Source organism: Rutidosis leptorrhynchoides, chromosome 8 (assembly GCF_046630445.1).
Source record: "Rutidosis leptorrhynchoides isolate AG116_Rl617_1_P2 chromosome 8, CSIRO_AGI_Rlap_v1, whole genome shotgun sequence".
Classification (NCBI taxonomy): domain Eukaryota; kingdom Viridiplantae; phylum Streptophyta; class Magnoliopsida; order Asterales; family Asteraceae; genus Rutidosis; species Rutidosis leptorrhynchoides.
The window spans coordinates 131596915-131619118 of NC_092340.1; positions in this window are offsets into that span (position 1 = coordinate 131596915).

Sequence of the window (22204 nt, forward strand, 5' to 3'; positions counted from 1 at the left end):
TGAGTGTAATCCAAGGTTTTAATATTTTGTTATCAATTATACCAAGTGTCCTTGTACATAATTTCTCCCCTGTTTTAATTATTCTAGTGGCTATTAATCCATTCCCGTGTCCGGTTAAATGAACGATTATTCGTACATATAAATACCCCGCCCATCGTGTCCGATCGAGCGTATATGGTAATTTATAGGGACGCCCAATTGTAAATCTTTATATTAACATTAACAAACTATCATTTAGTTAAACAAATATAAAGCCCATTAATAGACCATAGTCTAATTTCCACAAGTGTCGTTCTTTTGTCCAAACCCCAAATATGGTACAAAGCCCAATTACCCAATTTTAGTAATTAGCCCAACATCATGATTACTTCGGATTAAATAAGCATAATAATAACTTAGCTATGAGACATTAAATTAAAAAGGTTGAACATAACTTACAATGATTAAAAATAGCGTAGCGTTACACGAACAGAATTTCGACTTACACCCTTACAACATTCGCTAACATACCCTTATTATTAGGATTAAAATTAAAATTAAAATTAAAATATAAATATAAATATAAATATATACGATATAGATAGAGAGATGGATATATATGTTATGAAAAATGATCAGAATTCGGTTGGCTTTATAGGGAGTTTCAGACTTTGGGGCTCCGCGACTCGCGGCATTTTTTGCCTTCAAACTCCGCGAGTCGCGGAGTTTGTAAATACAGCTCACACAATTTGGAGTCTTTCTTGCCGACGGTTTTTATTTATTTATATAATATATAAATAATTATAAGAATTATTTAAATATTATATTATATTTATGTACATAGTTGACTTGTAATTTTTAGTCCGTTGCGTCGAGCGTTGAGAGTTGACTCATGTCCCGATTCCGGATTTTCGAACGTCCTTGCGTACAATTTAATATCTTGTACTTTGCGTTTTGAATCTTGTACTCTTGTAATTTCGAGACGTTTCTTATCAATAATTGGAACCTCTTTGATTGTCTTTTGTACTTTTGAGCTTTTTGGTCGTTTGCGTCTTCAATTCGTCGAATCTGTCTTTTGTCTTCACCTTTTATTATTTAAACGAATATCACTTGTAAATAGAACAATTGCAACTAAAAGCTTGTCTTTCTTGAGGAATAATGCTATGAAATATATGTTCGTTTTTAGCATTATCAAATATTCCCACACTTAAGCGTTGCTTGTCCTCAAGCAATATCGTCTTGAAATACTAGAATCACTTCTTTATTCTTCACACTTTGTACATCAGTGATTTCTATACGTCGGTATAAACAATGGTAGTAATGATATGGTTTACAGTCAAACATGACTATAAAAATTTAGATCCATTAAGGAAATTGGATCTTTATGAAAACATTTGATCTTTTGAAAATTAAATCTAGTTTTTACCCTAGATAAGTTTTCCGGAATAACCCTTCACCGGTGTTTGCAAAATATTTTTGTGGGTTTGGTGGGTTTCAGATTTGAAAATTTTAGCTCAAAACTTATGGTTTTGTGTCACCCACTTGCTAACCTTGTATTTGGAAAGCAACACGTCCAGTTTACTTGTCCCGTATATTACCTTTCGGTAAACTACCGTCCGGTTGTAAAGGAAAGCGTTGAACAAGCAACTGTTAAGGCAATGTCCCCTGACATGCTTTTAATTATGGTCTATAACGTGTCGGACGCAATTACTATTCTTGGTAGGAGCAATAGTAAAGCTCACCCTTATAATTTTTCGGTCTGGCACAAGGTCCTGTCTTTGACCACTATGCAACCACCGTTCTTACGGTTGACACCCGATTTAGTTCAGGTGACCTAATGAATTCCAGGTGAATTCCTAGGATTTCACGTTCATTGGTAATGAACGCATTGAAAATAGGGTTTTCAGAAAACAAATCGGTTTGTAATTTTGATCAAAATATTTTCTCGTTCAAGCTCGAGTTTAGATATCATTGAATTCCATGAGTTTGTAATTCTCAATCTTTAAGGTCAATCTCAAGGATTGAGTAATATCAGGCTTAAAAGCTGATTTTTGATCTTTTGAGGAAATTATCCTTTCTGGGGATCTGATTTATTAGTCTTATCCAGCTAATTTGCATGGTGCCCCCCATTTTACGAGATAAATCCTTCTCATGGTTAGGATAAATCTGATCACTTGGCGACCCTGTTTAATGCTGAGGTCCGTGGATTTCCTGCTGATTTTAGTGATGACTTTTCTGGATTTTTCGTCAACCTACAGCTGGTCTGGACGACAACTTCCTGACTTAAATCAAGAAGCGCGTGTCTTTTTCGGAAGACTTTACTTCCTTTTAATGATGGAATTGATTCATCGTGTAGATCCATCTCTTCTTTTCTTTCATCGGGTAAAACAGTTTAGTTTAGTCCAAAGCAAAAGTATTTTCAGTTATTTGTTATAGATATATGTGACATATGTTTAAGATAACTTGGTAAATTTTCCCACACTTGGCTTTTATTTTCCTTTTTATCGTCCTCTATTCCATTTTAAATGAATTTTAACATTTTGGTTTGTTTCTCAATTTATGTCCTTTCCGAGGTTACAATAATTTCGGTGTTAAAACCTAGTTTTATCGTTCATAAATATGTATAAACATGATTTTGAGTTCATTTAATTGAAAATTTTATAAAATTTTACTAGAATTGGGTAGTCAGTATATAAGACTAGGGCTGTTCTTTATTATCAGAGAGCACTAGATTCAAATACAACTACTGCTTTACTAGTATTTTTAATGGTAACCAAGTGTATAAAGTAAAAATTTTAAAATCCAAAAGAATTTGACCCCTTCCCACACTTAAGATCTTGCAATGCCCTCATTTGCAAGAAATCAGTAACAATTTAAATTATTGAGGGTGATTTGTGTGAAAATGATTAAATTTTACCAAAGTTTCCAAACATATTGGCGTTTGTTTGCTGAATGATAAATGGTGCACATCATTTGTTCATTCCGTCTTGTTGTTATTTCACATATATTTTGCATCTTGTCGTCAAAATTAGTTGCTTTTGCTGAACTTAATGTCAGTCTTTGAAAATGCGTTGTTTTACCCTGTTGTGTACATAAGATAAACTGCAAACATATATACATATTTTTGAAGTTTGGTATATTACCCCACATTCAAAAATTATTAAAATCTAAGAATAAAAGTTAGAAAATTATAAAAACTATTACAATATTAACATAAGTATTAAACGTATCAATATTACAAATTACAAAATAAATAAAACTAAGTAGACTAGGGATGATACTGATACCAATAGGGGTTCCATGCATAACCATAGGTGCTATAAAATGCTTCGGCAGGGTTATACGTAGGATACGGTGGTTGCATCTCTATAGACCAGGGAGGGAATATGGGTTTTGGTGTAGGAATATAGTTTCTACCTATATGTTGGCAATGAGCTATGATTTGGTTTTGATGAACTTGCCAATCTTCAAATGCTCTCTGTCTAGCATTTTCGTACTCCTGTGAAGCTATAAACCTTTGCATTTCATTTCCCCCTCCTACATTACCTTGCTGTTGGTTTCTCTCAACCTGTGGATGTCTACCATGGTATTGGACTGCGGCGTTATTTCGCCTCTTCAAAACTTTCGCACCATGGTATACATTTAAACCTATAGTATCGCGGGGTTCTGGTTCTTCGACTAATAATCCCCCCCGACTTATATCCACACCGAGATATTCAGCAATCAAAGTAATAAAAATACCACCTCCTATTATGCTATGCGGTCTCATCCTCCTAACCATAGCTGATAAATAATAACCCACACAATAAGGTATACTTACAGCGCTTTGTGGGTCTCGAATACACATATGGTAAAACAAATCCTGTTCATTTACCTTTTCCTTGTTCTTACCTCTTTGTGTAATCGAATTAGCTAAAAACCTATGAATCACTCTTAATTCAGCTCTATCTATATCCAAATAAGAGTAATTTCCCCCTTTGAATCGGTGATGGCTTGTCATTTGACTCCATACACCATGTGTATCAAAATTTTCATCTATCTTTCTACCATTTAGTATCAACCCTCTACAATCGGCAGATGCTAACTCCTCAGGCGTATATATACGTAAAGCCTGAGCCATGTCTAGTAAAGACATGTGGCGCATCGAACCTCCTAACAAAAATCTAATAAAAGATCGATCGGTTAAACTAGCTACCCGATCGTTTAATTCTATACTACACAACAATTCTTCACACCATACTTTATATACAGGTCTACGCATGGTGAATAAACGTACCCAGTCGTTAAAAGTAGAATTACCATACCTCTGTGCAAGTAATTCCCTAATTGGCCCGGCCAATTCTACAGCTTCTAATGGTCCCCATTCTATGACCCTAGGTACCTCAACAACTTTAGAATGAAGAGTATGCAAACCCCTTTGGTATTTTGGATAATCTATCCAAAGTCTGTCAAATCTCAGGTTCGGATGCAAATCTTCCAAGTGCATATCAGAACATGTCATGACTGGATGAGGTATATCTTGCTTGTAGTAGTTATCCACATCCTGTTGTTCCGCATTCTCAGCAGGAGCATTGCGAGCTTGGGATGAAGATTAACCCCTTTCAGTCTGCAAAACACATCAAACACAATTTTTTTGTGCATCCAAATATGCATTAGTGTCAGCAAAATTATCAATCAAAATAAGTACAATGACATGATCAATTTATATCAAACTTAAGCTCATTTTCACATTTTTATCAAATCTACACTTTTTCAAATAAGCATATACGAAAATGTTCGCCAAGTTCATAAGCATTCAACTCAAATAACATGTCAAAATAACCATTACTAGCAATTAAACAAGTTTCAAATGGCATTATCTCTCAAAAATCAAGTTCATGAATTTTTAGACTTGAAAAAATCCACTTTAATTCTCAAAATCATGTTTAGGCTCAAAGTTTGGATCATTTAACTACCTAAACATGTTACACTACTTAATTTAGCAACAATTCATGACAAAAATCGGCCATAACCTGTTTATATCAAAAAGCCCCAAATTTGCTCAAGAACACAAACCCTAGATTACTCAAAATTTGAAGTTTAAGGCTTCTAATCATGTTAAACAGCATCAATCTAGGTTATACAAGCATAATACATAAACAATTTAAGCCTAATTACACTAAAAAGAATCAAAATCAAATTGGGAAAAAAATTGCTCAAGAACACTAATTTTCGGATTAAATGGTGTTTAGGTGTAGAAATTTACCGTTTTTCTTGAGTAATTCCTTGATAGCATCCTTCTCAACATGATTTTAGTAAAAGATTTGATGATTAACGGTTAAAAATTGTGATTTTGGGGGTGTATTTTCGTGTTTTTTCGGCAGTTATTTTCGCAGTGTTTTCTTTTTGTGGTGTGTGGTTTGAGACTGATCAGTTCGATCAGCTTTTATTTTTCTGTAATTTGGTCCCTTCGCGACTCGCGGTGTTTGTACCCTTCAAACTCCGCGACTCGCGGAGGTTTTTTTTTTTTTTTTTTTTTTATAACATCTTATACTAATTAAAACAATTAAGTAATTAATTTTAAAATTTTGTTTCCCTTGTTATTTAGGACGAGGTCGTTTCGGATCGATGTCCTAGTCCGTCCTTCAACAAAATTTTAAAATTTGTCTTTTTGTAGCGATTGTTTTAAAAGCTAAGATTTTTGGGTTTTTTAATGTTTTTGGCATACTTTAATTCAATAAGATTTAAAAAAATAATGATAATAAAAGTTCTCGTCCCTCCCTCGGGTAAAGCAATTTCGGTTCAACGACCTAGTCTTCAACTTACGACGAATTTTAAAATCATATTTTTAACTTAATGAGATAAAGTAAATTTTTGTTTTTAAATTCACACAATTTAAATATAAAATTCAAAATTAATATTAAAAATTCACACCAAACTTACAATTTAAAATGCATAAAATTAAAAATTCATATTTTAAAAATAAAAAATTCACACCAATCTTAATTTAAAAATTCATATTATAAATTCACACCAAACTTATATTAATTTTTCAAATATTTACAATTTTAAATATATTGTTTTTACAAAGTTTACAATATTAATTTAAGATTTAAATATTAATTTTAAAAACATGGTAAAAATAAAATTAAAAATCTTTTTGGCTTTTTATCCCACTTTTATCAATCAAATATTATCAAAAATATGCGCCCCTCTTTTCGGTAAAGTAATTTCGGTTCCAAGACCTAATTTAACTCATGACGAATTTTTGAAATATTTTGGGTTGATTGATTAAAGATATTTATATCTTAAGAATAAACGTTAAATTTCGCAGTGATGTAATAAATTTTTGTATGATATCAACAATTTCGGTCGCCAAACCTAATTTTATTCAATACCAATTTAATACTTTATAGCGAACAAATTAGCGTTTATTATCAAAAGGTTAAAAAAATAAAAAATAAAAATAAAAACTATACAGACATACCTGTGAAATAGATTTTAGTTATATGATCTATCCCATTCATAAGATAGTCGGTTTAATTGGTTTTCCATAGCTACATAGGCGTAACATCGAGCATTCAGTGTCTTTTCTTCTAAACATATGAACGGTCCGTCTCTGCATAAAGTAACAAATTCGGTGTTTGAATAGGTTTGATTATTTGAACATTTACCTCCATGTGACCATTTTCCGCATTTGTGACATCTTTCTAGGTGTCGTGCTCTTCTTTTTGCTGCGGATTTTGATTTTCCTTTACCAAATTGTAACTTATTATCTTCGCAACTGGATTCTTTTCTAACTCCGTCCATTCTTTCTCTAATTACTGATACTATTTCACTCGGTAGTGTGTCATTATTACGTTTAGTGATCAAAGCGTTTAGCATTAGACCATGGTTTAGTTCACAGGTAGTCTTCATTTTGTAAAAACCTAAAAAAATAAAAATTCAGAATGGGAGGAGAAGACTAGTTCTTTAGGGTCTGCTAGGGAAAGACCATTCAGGTTCCATTTTCGAGAACTACACAAAAACAGACAATCTAACTCTAACAGAAATACATATTATCCTTTAAAGACTTGATTCTCCCCACACTTAGTTAACTGTGGTGTCGAAATTGTGATTAACTTCGTTGTCGACTTCCATTGGACTATCTATGTAGTGTTTAACTCTGTGACCATTAACTTTAAATTCAATCCCATTTGAATTTATCAATTCTACTGTTCCGTATGGGAAAACTCTTTTGACTATGAATTGTCCAGACCATCTTGATTTCAATTTTCCAGGAAATAGCTTGAATCGTGAATTGAAAAGAAGAACTCTGTCTCCTTCTTTAAATTCTTTTAAACTTCTGATTCTTTTATCATGCCATTTCTTCGTTCTTTCTTTATAGATTAACGAATTCTCGTATGCTTCATGTTTAATTCTTCTAATTCGTTTAGTTGACTTAATCGTAGACGTCCAGCTTCATGTATATCAAGATTACATGTCTTCAAAGCCCAAAATGCTTTGCGTTCAATTTCTACTGGAAGATGACATGCTTTTTCATAAACAAGTCTAAAAGGTGTGGTTCCAATTGGAGTTTTGTAGGTTGTTCTAAAAGCCCAGAGTGCATCCTCCAATTTAATGGACCATTCCTTCGGATTTGATCCTACGGTTTTCTCTAGAATATTTTAAAGCTCGGTTGGTATTTTCAACTTGTCCACTTGTTTGTGGATGATATGCGGTGGAGATTTTATGAGTTACTCCATATCTTTTAAGAACTTTCTCAAGTTGATTATTACAGAAATGAGTACCTCGATCACTTATTAAAGCTTTCGGTGTTCCAAACCTTGCAAAAAGACGTTTTAAAAAAATTGACTACAACTCGTGCATCGTTAGTTGGGAGAGCTTGTGCTTCCGCCCATTTAGATACATAATCAATGGATACTAGAATATAGAGATTATTATGAGATTTTGGAAATGGACCCATAAAGTCAAAACCCCAAATGTCAAATACTTCACATACTTGGATGACATTTTATGGCATTTCATCACGTTGACTTATTTTTCCGGCCCTTTGACAAGCATCACAGGATTTGCAAAGAAGGTGTGCGTCTTTGTAAATTGTAGGCCAATAGAATCCAGCATCATAAACTTTTCTTGCTGTTAGTTGAGGCCCATAATGCCCTCCTGTTGGTCCTGTGTGACAATGGTTTAAAATTTTACTAGCTTCATCTCCAAATACACATCGGCGTATTATTCCATCGGGACAACTTTTAAACAGATGTGGATCTTCCCAAAAATAGTGTTTTATATCACTGAAGAATTTCTTTCGTCTTTGGTACGATAATCCTTTTTCAAGGAATCCACAAACTAAGTAGTTTGCATAGTCTGCAAACCATGGAATTTCTTTATAATCTATCTTCAATAGATATTCATCAGGAAAGTTGTCTTGTATGGCCGATTCATTTAGAACTTCTAATTCAGGATTTTCAAGACGAGAAAGATGATCAGCGGCGAGATTTTCTGCTCCTCTTTTATCTCGGATTTCAATATCAAACTCTTGTAAGAGTAAGATCCAACGGATTAATCTTGGTTTAGTATCTTGTTTTGAAAATAGGTATCTAAGAGCAGAATGGTCGGTATAGACCACCGTTTTTACTAGAACGAGATATGATCGAAATTTGTCAAAAGTAAAGACAATAGCAAGGAGTTTTTTTTCAGTAGTTGTATAGTTCGTTAGTGCTCCTTGTAACGTCTTACTAGCATAATATATAGGTTGAAATCGTTTTTCAATCCTTTGTCCTAAAACGGCTCCCATTGCAAAATCACTTGCATCGCACATTAGTTCAAATGGTAGATTCCAATTTGGTGTTATCTTGATCGGCGCATTAGTGAGTTTCTCTTTAAGAATATTAAAAGATTTGATACACTCATCTGAAAAGATGAATGGAGCATCCTTTTCTAGGAGTTTATTCATAGGAGTGCCAATTTTAGAAAAATCTTTTATGAAACGTCGGTAAAAACCGGCAAGCCTTAGAAAACTCCTAACTCCTCTAACATTGGTGGGATGTGGAAGTTTAGCAATTACATCTACTTTAGCTCTATCCACTTCAATTCCTTCTTTTGAAATTTTATGTCCAAGAACGATGCCTTCTTTAACCATGAAATGGCATTTCTCCCAATTAAGTACTAGATTTGATTGTTCGCATCTAATAAGCATTCGTTCCAGATTAACTAGACATGATTCAAATGTATCACCGAAGACTGAAAAGTCATCCATGAAAACTTCCATGCATTCTTCTATCATGTCGTGAAAAATCGCCATCATACACCTTTGAAAGATTGATGGGGCGTTGCAAAGTCCAAATGGCATGCGTTTGTAAGCAAAAGTACCATAAGGGCACGTGAATGTGGTTTTCTCTTGATCTTCGGGTGCTATTGGAATTTGAAAATATCCGGAAAATCCATCTAGAAAACAATAGTAACTATTTCCGGCTAATCTTTCTAACATTTGATCAATGAAAGGTAAGGGAAAGTGATCTTTTCTGGTGGCGTCATTTAATTTTCTATAATCAATACATACACGCCATCCTGTTACAGTCCTAGTAGGAATAAGCTCATTTTTCTCATTTGTAATGACAGTCATGCCACCCTTCTTAGGCACGCATTGAACTGGGCTTACCCATGGACTATCAGAGATTGGATAAATTAGACCTGCGTCTAGCAGTTTAATAATCTCTTTCTTAACTACATCTTGCATATTAGGATTTAGTCTTCGTTGGCGTTGCACATACGTTTTATGACCTTCTTCTATAAGGATTTTATGTGTGCAATACGAAGGACTTATTCCTTTAATATCATGAATCTTCCATGCAATGGCTGGTTTATGAGCTTTCAACACAGAAATGAGTTGTGATTTCTCATTTTCAGTAAGAGAAGACGATATTATTACAGGTAATTCAGATTCACCATGTAAATAAGCATATTCCAAATGGTTTGGAAGTGGCTTTAACTCTAATTTCGGAGGTTCTTCTATCGATGATTTGTATCGATATCTGTCTTCTTCTTTTAGCATTTGAATTTCTTCTGTTGTTGGTTCATATCCATTAGCTATAAGTGTAGCTAACATTTCAGCTTCATCAATTGGTTCATTACCTTCTCCTAAAGAACATTCTCCTGTTCCTTGTAATTCTGGAAATTATTCTAATAATTCTGCATGTGCATCTATAGTTTGAATATAATAACATGTATCATCTGCAGATTGTGGTTGTTGCATTGCTCTATCAACTGAAAAGGTAACACTCTCATCCTCTATACTTAGGGTCAGTTTCTTACCGAACACGTCTATCATTGCTTTAGCTGTGTTTAAGAATGGTCTTCCTAATATGAGAGGAACTTGAGAATCTTCTTCCATGTCCAGAACAACAAAATCTACTGGAAATACTAAAGTACCAACTTTAACTAGCATGTTCTCCATTATCCCTCTAGGATATTTTATTGATCTATCGGCTAGTTGTATGCTTATTCTGGTTGGTTTCAATTCTCCAAGGTCTAGTTTAGCGTATAGTGAATACGGCATTAGATTTATACTAGCACCTAAGTCTGCCAATGATTCTATTGAACTAAGACTACCCAGAAAACATGGAATTGTGAAACTTCCTGGATCAGATAATTTTTCTGGTATCTTATTAAACAGCACTGCTGAACAATTAGCATTCATGGTAACAGCCGAGAGTTCTTCCATTTTCTTTCTATTTGAGATTAGATCTTTCAAGAATTTAGCATATCTAGGCATTCCTGAAATCACATCAATGAAAGGAAGATTTACATTTATCTGTTTAAACATATCCAAGAATTTGGATTGCTCGGCTTCAAGTTTCTCTTTCTTCATTTTACTCGGGTAAGGAAGTGGTGGTTGGTATGGTTTAACATAAGGTTTAGCCTTAACTGTGTTATCTTCATTAACCTTTTCAACTACCGGTTCTTTTTCCTTATCTTGATCAGGTTGTGGTTCTTGTGGAGTAGGAATAGCTTCATCAGAAGTTACAGGTATTTCAGGTGGTTTAAGTGTTGTACCACTTCTTGTGGTAATGGCTTTAGCTGTTTCATTCCGGGGGTTAGCATTTGTATCACTAGGTAGACTTCCCGGTTTTCTTTCACCTATTAACCTTGCTAGGTTACTTACTTCTTGTTCCAGATTTTGAATAGAAGCTTGTTGATTTCTAAATGCTTGAGCATTTTGTTCATTAGTTTGTTTTTGAGATGTAAAAAACTGCGTTTGAGTTTCAACTAGCTTCGTCATCATGTCTTCTAAATTCGGCTTTTTATCATCGGTTTGTTGTGGTGGTTTGTTTTGAAAATTAGGTCTTTGCTGATTGTAATTATTATTGGATACTTGTTGATTGCTAGGACCTTGTTGGTTGTTGTATGGAATATTTCTGTTATAATTCTGGTTTTGATTGTAAATTGGTCTTGGCAGTTGATAATTATTCTGATAATTATTTCCAGGCCTTTGGTTTATGTATGAAATATTCTCTCTTTGTTCCATTGTTAATTCACTACTGAGACAATCTTTTGTCAAATGTGGTCCTCCACACTGCTCACAACTAATTCGTATTGAGTGAATATCTTTAGTCATCTTTTCCATTCGTCTCTCCACAGCATCTATCTTTGCGGAAATGGAATCTAAGTCATGGCTAGAATCGGCTCTAGCTGCTTTAGATGATCTAACGATATCTTTTTCTTGATGCCACTCATGTGAGTGGGAAGCAGTGTTATCAATAATTTTGTAAGCATCAGTTTCGGTTTTCTTCATAATAGAACCACCAGCTGCTATATCTATGTCTTTCCTTGTAGTGATGTCGCATCCTTGGTAGAATATTTGTACTATTTGACAGGTGTCTAAACCATGTTGCGGACATCCTCTTAACAACTTTCCAAATCTTGTCCACGCCTCATATAGAGTTTCATTTGGCTTCTGTGTAAACGTAACAATTTCTGCTTGAAGTCTTACGGCTTTAGATGCAGGAAAGAATTGTTTAAGAAATTTTTCAACTAAAACATCCCATGTATCAATCGCCCCTTCAGGTAACGATTCCAACCAATCTTTGGCTTCTCCCTTTAAAGTCCGGGGAAATAACATGAGATATATCTGTTCATCCTCAACTTCTCGGATTTTAAATAGTGTGCAGATCCTATTAAAGGTACGTAAATGTTCATTTGGATCTTCCTTCGGCGCACCACTAAATTGGCATTGATTAGTCACCATGTGTAGAATTTGTCCTTTGATTTTATAATCTGGCGCATTAATGTCTGGATGAGTAATTGCGTGGCCTTGGCCAGTGCGTTTAGCTCTCATTCGGTCTTTCATACTTAAAGGTTCCAGATTCTCCATAATTGAATTTGTTGAATCGGAATCACTAGAGGATTCTGATTTAATGGTTCGTTCCTCAACAATCTCTGTTTGAATGATTGGTGGTTCCAGAGGAAAGTTTAGTAGTTCAGGATCTACGAATCGTTCCTGAATATTCTCCGGATTCTCAATTGTGAGGTCGGGTTCAAAAAATGGATTATCGGAAATTTGAACTGGAGTACTTGGTCGACTGGATGACGATTCTAAAGAAAAATCAACGGCAGTAATATTTGCTAAATGTCTTGATCTAGTTACAGGTGGTGAACGTACAAAAGATGGTGAACGTCTTGCTCGGTGCATTCACTGAATATCCTATTAGTTTTAAAAAGGAAAGAAAAATTATAATAAGTTATCCAATCAATAGACTTTTCTGATTTTGCCCACGTTTCGAATAGCCAAAAGATGCAGTAGAGGGGCAGGATTCGTTTGGTCTCAATATAATTGAGTACTGTTTGGCTCCAATAACCCAGTCCACGTACAAATCCAACTATTACTACGAACCAGAAAATTTTGATGTCTATCAATTTAACCACTTAAAATAAATTTTCGTAATTTTAAGAAATTTAGATAAGAAGTAGAATAAAAATCTATGTCCTAAAACTAGAATAGCGAGAAATAAGAAAGAAAAAGAGCGTGCCGGAAAAAGGTTGAAAAAGAAAAATGGTTGAAAAATAAAAGGTGACGGAAAAATAAAAGAAACTTATAAAACTTAAAAACAATTGACTAACCTAACCTTATTACTACAACTAACTTAAAATTATAATCGCAAATTGAGATTACTAATTGGAATGATAATTGATACATAGGTAAAAGTCGTCTAAAAATATTAAAGCTTACAGGAAAAACTAAATCCCAAATGGAAATAACTTAAAAAGAAACTAAAACTTAAAAAGGCGTCGCAAAATTCTAGAGTACCTAAATCTTAGTCTAAAGAAAAAGCACTTAAGGATATCTACGGCAAAGCCTAAAAATCTAGAAGTAAAAATAACTATGGCAAAAACTAAGTTTAAAACTAAATATGAGCTAAAAATACAAATATTACGCTAAAACGATTAAAAAGGGATAAAATATAAAAATATACAAAAAGTTGTAAAAAATACAATTTTTATAAAAATATTATTTTTATATTATTTATTTATTAAAACTATTAATTTTACAATTTAATTAAACTAATTAAACAAAATATTAATAAAAACTAAAATAAATATTTAATTAAAACCTAATTAGGGTTTTATAATAATAATTATAATAATTACTCGTAATTAATGCCTGATTAGGGTTCTGTCGGCGTGTCAGGTTAGCTCCGCGAGTTGCGGTATTCCAAGAAGAAAACTCCGCGAGTCGCAGGGATCCAGAATTCAACTCAGGTACAGTTTTTTATTTGACGCGTTTTTTTTTCGGTTTTTTATATTTATAAAATATATTTATAAAATAAATTAAATAAAACTTATATTTTTACAAACTAAAGAAACTTTATAAAACTTAAATATTTATCAAACTCTTAAAAATATTTATATTTTTGTTTTTCTTTTTATATTTTTGAATATTTAAAACGTATTTTTATAAAAACGAATTTTAATAAAAGTAAACTAAAATTTTTTTTTTTATATTAGCGTTGCGCTTCCGGCTTTTAAGAGTTCCCCGGCAGCGGCGCCAAAAATATTCTTGATGTCGTGCGAGGTGTATATAAAATAGCTATTAATTTTAGCAGGAAATACTATTAAATACGATACATTTTTACACAAGATATTTATTTATTTATAGAATGGATATACTTAAACCTTGCTACAACACTTATAGGCAGTGTACCTAATCGTACAGTAGTGTAGTTTTTAGTAAGTCCGGTTCGTTCCACAGGGAATCTTTTTAAACAAAGCTTAACGCTATATTAGTTTACTTTTATAAAAATACAAATATATATATATAAGTAATATTATTATTATAAAAGGGGGGGTTTTTACCGTTTAATGACCGGTTTGTCGATTTTAAAACTTTAGTCACAGTTAAAACCAAATGTAAAATATTAAAAATAAATACAAGACTTAAATTAAAGCGTAAAGTAAATAACGATAATGAAATTGCGAATAATAAAAGTGCGATAAAATAAACTTGCGATAATTAAAAAGTACGATAATTAAAAGTGCAATTAAATAAAATAATAATAAAAAATGCGATAATTAGAAGTGCAATTAAATATAAAACAAAAGAAATTAAATATGAAATAAAGTAATTATGCTTATTTAAACTTCCGTAATCATGATGTTTGACGTGTTGATTTTAGTTTTATGCCCATGGGTTAATTGTCCTTTGTCCTGGATTATTTAATATGTCCGTCTGGTTTTTGTCCATAACACTCCATCAGTCATAAATATAAAGTGCGAGTATCCTCGTCAAATTATCCTTATACCCGAAGTTAAATATTCCAACTAATTGGGGACTTAAACTGTAACAAGATTTTAATACTTTGTTTAATAATTAAACCAGGATGTCGACTTAGTGTAATCCAAGGTTTTAATATTTTGTTATCAATTATACCAAGTGTCCTTGTACATAATTTCACCCCTGTTTTAATTATTCTAGTGGCTATTAATCCATTCCCGTGTCCGGTTAAATGAACGATTATTCGTACATATAAATACCCCGCCCATCGTGTCCGATCGAGTGTATATGGTAATTTATAGGGACGCCCAATTGTAAATCTTTATATTAACATTAACAAACTATCATTTAGTTAAACAAATATAAAGCCCATTAATAGACCATAGTCTAATTTCCACAAGTGTCGTTCTTTTGTCCAAACCCCAATTATGGTACAAAGCCCAATTACCCAATTTTAGTAATTAGCCCAACATCGTGATTACTTCGGATTAAATAAGCATAATAATAACTTAGCTACGAGACATTAAATTAAAAAGGTTGAACATAACTTACAATGATTAAAAATAGCGTAGCGTTACACGGACAGAATTTTGACTTACACCCTTACAACATTCGCTAACATACCCTTATTATTAGGATTAAAATTAAAATTAAAATTAAAATTAAAATATAAATATAAATATATACGATATAGATTGAGAGATGGATATATATGTTATGAAAAATGATCAGAATTCGGTTGGCTTTATAGGGAGTTTCAGACTTTGGGGCTCCGCGACTCGCGGCATTTTTTGCCTTCAAACTCCGCGAGTCGCGGAGTTTGTAAATACAGCTCACACAATTTGGAGTCTTTCTTGCCGACGGTTTTTATTTATTTATATAATATATAAATAATTATAAGAATTATTTAAATATTATATTATATTTATGTGCATAGTTGACTTGTAATTTTTAGTCCGTTGCGTCGAGCGTTGAGAGTTGACCATGTCCCGGTTCCGGATTTTCGAACGTCCTTGCGTACAATTTAATATCTTGTACTTTGCGTTTTGAATCTTGTACTCTTGTAATTTCGAGATGTTTCTTATCAATAATTGGAACCTCTTTGATTGTCTTTTGTACTTTTGAGCTTTTTGGTCATTTGCGTCTTCAATTCGTCGAATCTGTCTTTTGTCTTCACCTTTTATTATTTAAACGAATATCACTTGTAAATAGAACAATTGCAACTAAAAGCTTGTCTTTCTTGAGGAATAATGCTATGAAATATATGTTCGTTTTTAGCATTATCAGGTGTTAAGTTCATGATTTATTCAGTTCATAAGAATTTAAAGTACTTCTTTGATCAACGTGATTTAAACAACCGTCAGCGAAGATGGTTGGATTTGTTGAAGGATTATGATCTTGAGATACTTTACTACCCGGGTTAAGCTAATGTAGTTGTGGATGCGTTAAGTCGGAAGAACCAAGTTCCGAGTTTGCAAGTAAAATCATTTCGGACGATACTTTCAAATGATTTTCTCAAAAAACTCGGTGAGGTTCACATTGAGGCAATTGTTAATCATAAGCATGAAGAGCGAATTCAAGGACAAATGGAGTCGATTGTCCTAAGCACGCATGGGTTGTTGTGTTTTCAAGGTCGGGTGTGGGTGCCAAAATTAGGTGGTCACCGTACGGTGCTACTCGATGAGGCAAACAAATTGAAGTATTCTATTCATCCGGGTGCTACAAAGATGTATCTTGACTTGAAAAAAGAGTATTGGTGGACCAGTATGAAGCATGATGTGGTTAAGTATGTTGAGCAATGTGTTACTTGCTTGCAAGTTAAGGCCGAGCATCAAAAGTCTTATGGTATGGTGCAACCGTTAGAGATCCCGCAGTGGAAGTAGGAGCATCTTACCATGGATTTTATCACTAAGTTGCTAAAAACGGCGAGAACCCAATATGATACAATTTGGGTAATCGTTGATCGGTTGACAAAAAGTGCCTTGTTCCTCCATATACGCGAGGCGATTTCATCGGAGATGTTGGCAAGGTTGTACATTAAAGAGGTAATTTCGAGACACAGGGCACCGGTGTCTATTGTTTCAGATCGTGATACGCGTTTTACTTCTCGATTTTGGGGTAAGTTTCAAACCGAAATGGGTACTCAATTGAATTTGAGCACCGCTTTCCATCCTCAAATGGACGGTCAAAGCGAGAGGACCATCTAAATCATGGAGGATATGCTTCGGGCGTGTGTGATTGATTTTGGTGGAAGTTGGGATGAGCATTTGCCATTGATGGAGTTCTCGTACAATCATAGCTACCATGCTAGTATTGGAATTCCACCGTATGAGATGCTTTATGGGCGACGATGCCGAACCCCAATTTGTTAGGGTGAGGTGGGTCAAAAGGAAGTTGGTGGTACCGAAGTGGTTCTTGAGACAAACCAAAAGATCGATGTGATTCGTGCTCGCCTCAAGGTGGCACAAGATCGACAAAAGTCGTATGCGGATAAGCGTAGGCGACCGATTGATTTTAATGAAGGTGATATGGCGATGCTTAAGGTGTCAACATGGAAGGGTGTAATTAGGTTTCAAAAGCGGAGAAAACTTGCTCCTCTTTTTATAGGACCTTTTAAAGTGTTGGTACGTGTTGGTGAAGTTGCTTATCGTTTGGAGTTACCCGAAGAGCTTGCGGGAATCCATAACACATTCCATGTTTCCTGTCTTCGAAAGTGTCTTGCGGATGACTCGATGTGGGTACAGTTAAACGAGATTACTCAAAATAATAAACTAGAGTATATGGAAGAGCCGGTTGCTATTCTTGATGAAAAGGTTAAAGAGATTCGAAATAAGAGAATTCAGACCTATAACGTGCAATGGCGTCACCGAAAGGGGTCCGAGTGGACTTAGGAGTCCGAGGAATTTATGTTGGAGCATTTACCTTCGTTACATGCTGCGTGGATTGCGAGGACGCGATCGGGTCTAAGTGGGGGAGAGTTGTAACACCCCAAAATTCAATATCAGGGGGAACCGCGCCGCGGGGATTCTGTCCGCGCCGCACCTATACACCATATCTGATGGTGAGTTTGTTGAAAAGCTTCTGATATCAAAATACGCTTAGAGTCGTTCCGCGAGTATTTAGGGCCGCCGCACCTTTTGCTTTGAGCTGAAGGATTGTTTTGTGGAACCTACTGGTGTTGAAATGTAATGTGAGCCATGACGCGGGCCAGGGAGCCGAGACGCGCCTCTCTGCAGGGCAAAATGCTGAAATTGAGTTTTAAAAGGGTTTAAGTGGGGGTAATTTGGTCTTTTTACATATGAACGATCATGTAGTTGGTGGATTAGTTTTAGTTCAACTTCAATTGCATTTTCAACTCAACCAAACCCTCTCAAACATTCTGGAATAAGAAACCCATTTCTTGAGAGAGAAAGCTTGATTTGGGGAAGAAGGAGGTTGAATCTCACCAAAGTCAAGAGTTAACCTTGTTCATCTTGTTTCTAGCTATCTTTTGATATTAGTGGTAAGTCCTAACTCCGATTTTCTTTCAATTTGGTGTTAGGGTTTGAACTTGCATGTTCTTGATAAAACCCATCTAGCTCACAAACGGGTGTTTGAAGCTAGTTGTGGGCATTGTTGACCCTTGTTGGTGGGTTTTGGGTTGGAAACATTTTGGTCATGTATAGACATGCAATTTAGGTATAATCACTAGTATTATTGATTTTGTTGGTGAATGGAACCCAAATGGGTATCTTTTATAGTTGATTTTGGGTGTAAACCCAATTTGGGTCAAAATGAGTCATTTTGTTGAATTGGGTCATGGAGTGCTCATAGCACTTGACCATGGGTTTTACTTTGTTGATTTTGGAACCAAAATCACTAGCTTTTAGTGTTTTGGGGAATTTGGGTTTGTTTGACCTAGTTGGTGTTTTGGGTGCAATTTGGGTCAAATTAGCACTTGTGGGTTTATGGATCAAGCTACTAGCGTTTATAGCTTGATGTTGTGATTTATGCTAGGTAACTCGCTTTTGGAGCAATCTTGAAGTCCTAGCTCGGTTATTGACGCATCTAGTTGTTCAAGGTGAGTGGAGTATTTATATGTGTGTGTATATAAATTGTTTGCTTGCGGGTTTAATGGCGAGTACTATCCGATTGCAAAGGATTTACTCTTTCTTGGCCACGTGGTGCATAGTGGTGAGTGATATCTCTAATGTATGACTCGCTCTTTGTCGGCCACATTGCTTTTGGGGAAAGTGGTGAGTGTGATTACTTAAAAGTCCACTCTTTGTTGGCCACTTGTGAGGATGTGGGAAGTGTTACTAATGAGACCACACTTTTTGTTGACCACATTCAAGTGTATATGGTAGTGTCATCCGGGAGGCGCTTTTGTTGGCCATGTACACGGGTTGTTGGTGCTATTCATTTAATGACTAGCACATTTGGTAATGGTTAACATTTCTGCGTTCATATGTTGTATATTGACAATGTAGCGTGTTATAATCTTGTTTATGCAATTTAACATGCTAGATTGTACTCGGTTGTGTTATGTGCATTCGTGATACTATCTTGTAGCAGTTTTGTATAAGTTGCACAAGTAAGTGGTTTATGTATGTATGCATATAAGTATTGCACTCATTAAGCTTTGTAGCTTACTCCTTCATTGTTTACTATTCATGAATTGTGGCACATCGAAGGATAAGGGTAAGGGTTTGGCCTAGCTTGCTTGTAGTGGATTTTAGAAGGCGCTTTTTGGTAATGGTCCCGACGATCATGCTCACTATGGGGTCGTTTGATTAAATAATATGGGGTCGTAGCAAAAGTCAACTAACTTCGGTTCGTCGGATGTGGCATCTCATTCTACTTACCCTATGATCACCCGAACTCGAGTTGGACCACCAAGCATGTCCAAAGACTTAATCTTCATACCTCTTTCATCTCTCACATTCCTTGCACTTACCCAAACGTACTCCGTGACCCTGATAGGAAACAAGCTACGACTGACGAATTTAATGCTTTGATTAACAACAGTAGTTGGAAACTTATCCTCACCCTTCAGACAAGAACATATTTTGCTCCATGTGGCTCTTCAAGCACAAGTTTAATGCAGATGGTAATTTGAGCAGGTATAAGGCTCGACTCATTGCTAACAGTCATAGTCAAAAGGTTGGCATTGATCGTGATGAGACTTTAAGCCCGGTTGTTAAACCGGCCACGATACGGACTGTTCTTATCCTAGCAGTTTCTCGACACCGGCATATTCATCAGCTAGATGTCAAGAACACTTTTCTTCACGTCCAGTTATCCGAGACTGTCTACATGCACCAGCCTCCAGGTTCGTGATCCTGTTTACCTTCTATAGAAATCTTTGTATCACCTCAAGCAAGCACCTTGAGCATGGTTTCAGCGTTTTGCAGGGTATACTCAGCGGATTGGTTTTTATCACAGTTGATGTGATACGTCTCTATTTATCTCTCGTCAGGGCTCCAACATCCTTTATATGCTCCTCTACGTTGATGGCATTGTCCTAATAGCTTCTTCTACATGTTTACTTCAGCGGACTATCACCTCTCTACATGTAGAATTTGTCATGACTGATCTAGGGCCGCTGAACTACTGTTTGGGTATATCCGCCACTCGCACCACCACTGGCTTATATTTTCTTTCTCAGAAACAGTATGTCGCAGAGTTCTTGCGCATGTATATATGACTACATGCCATCCATGTAGGACTCCATCGAACCGGGGGCCAAACTCACTACTCACGGTCCTCCTGATAAGGACCCAACATTATATCGCAGTCTCGCCGGTGTATTACATTACTTGACCTTTGCTCGACCTGACATCACCTATGTTGTTCAGCAGATTTGCCTCTTCATGCACGATTCCCGAGAGCAGCACCTTCATTCTCTCAAGCAAATCTCACGGTATATTCAGGGTACTACAAATCTTGGTTTACAGTTATACGCATCCTCGCCCACCACTTTGGTTGAAATCTAGAGGTAAAATCATATCTTGTTGAAACTCTCAGCTTTAAAGTCTTTGTAATTTCTCTATTGGTTTTTTACTACTGTGAGTTTTGTTTTAATATATATATATATATATATATATATATATATATATATATATATATATATATATTTCAGTTAAAAAAATATCAATGGAAGAAAAGAGCTAGTGGTGATTGATGGAGGTTTTGAACCTGCATCGTCACTTGCAAAAGAATAAAATTACTACAAAAATATCACGTTACATAAATTTTATAGATAAACTATTGATCAGATTAGCCTGCATGTAATCAGAGACGTCTTTGAACATGTACAAATTTAACAATCTTTGAACATGTACAAATTTAACAATCAGACGATGCTTAAAATCTTGACCTAAAGATCTGAAAGACCATATATTGTTTTCTTCGCGATCTGACAAACAAAAACAATAAGCATTTCTTTTATTTTGGTTTTCATACACATGAGGCAAAGCGCACAAGTTTTTTTTCGAGTTTCTATCTAACAAATAGTTAAAGACAGTGACAGAACTTGAAATCGAGTACAGATTGGGAGGGTGTAAAAATTTAATAAATTTTGTATTGTCTGCAGGGTAAACACTAAAAAAAAAACCTTATTTTTTAGTAAAATTTTTCAATATTTTTGTGTAAATTTTTTTCCCCGTTAAATCCAAATGGGACGGGTACCCTCTCCGGAGTACTCTATATTCCGCCACTGGTTAAAGACTTTGTTTTGTTTTTGAACTATTATCTTTTAAATTTTTATTTTATACGTTGTTAACACCTATTTCCTTATGATGTAAGGCTTAGTGTGTCAACACAATACTAGAAGTGATCTAGCTAAAGGTGGGGGAGTGTTATCGATTGATTTTTACCCTCAGAAAATAATCCCTGCAGACCCGGTTCACAAGTATAGAAACTTGTGGGGTGGCTTTATCAATCTTTTGTCTGTTGAGTGTATAGCTGTTAGCCGGATGACTTCTAGTGAGAGAAAGTACTATGTGAGAGAGAAAGGTGAAGTCTCTGCTCACAAGTTGTCAGAATGTCTGAATGTGGAAAATGACGACCCAGGGGGTCTATTTATAGTGATCGATCTACCGAATTGTTCAGGGACACGTGTCAGATGATGATACGTTCTGTTATTCGTGATCCGAAATATGCGCTGGATGTGACGTTCTCCGGTCAGGGCTTAAGCGCTAGGCGGCATTCAGGGCTTATGCATGACGGAAGCAGCCTGCACAGCGGAGAACGCTTGATGGACAGTTTCACAAAACCATTGTTCTCAGTGTTCCTGATGCTATTTTCATGCGAATATTGTGCCTTTATGCGTGTATACGATAGGATACACCATTAAGTCCCCCCAGTTTAATGACTTAAGCATTTGAAAAAGGATTAAGTTGTTAAACTTCTGCCAACGCATGCCAAACAAGTCTTCACATTTGCCATTTGCATCGGGGAAAACATTATTGATAATGATGACAGACGAATTTTACT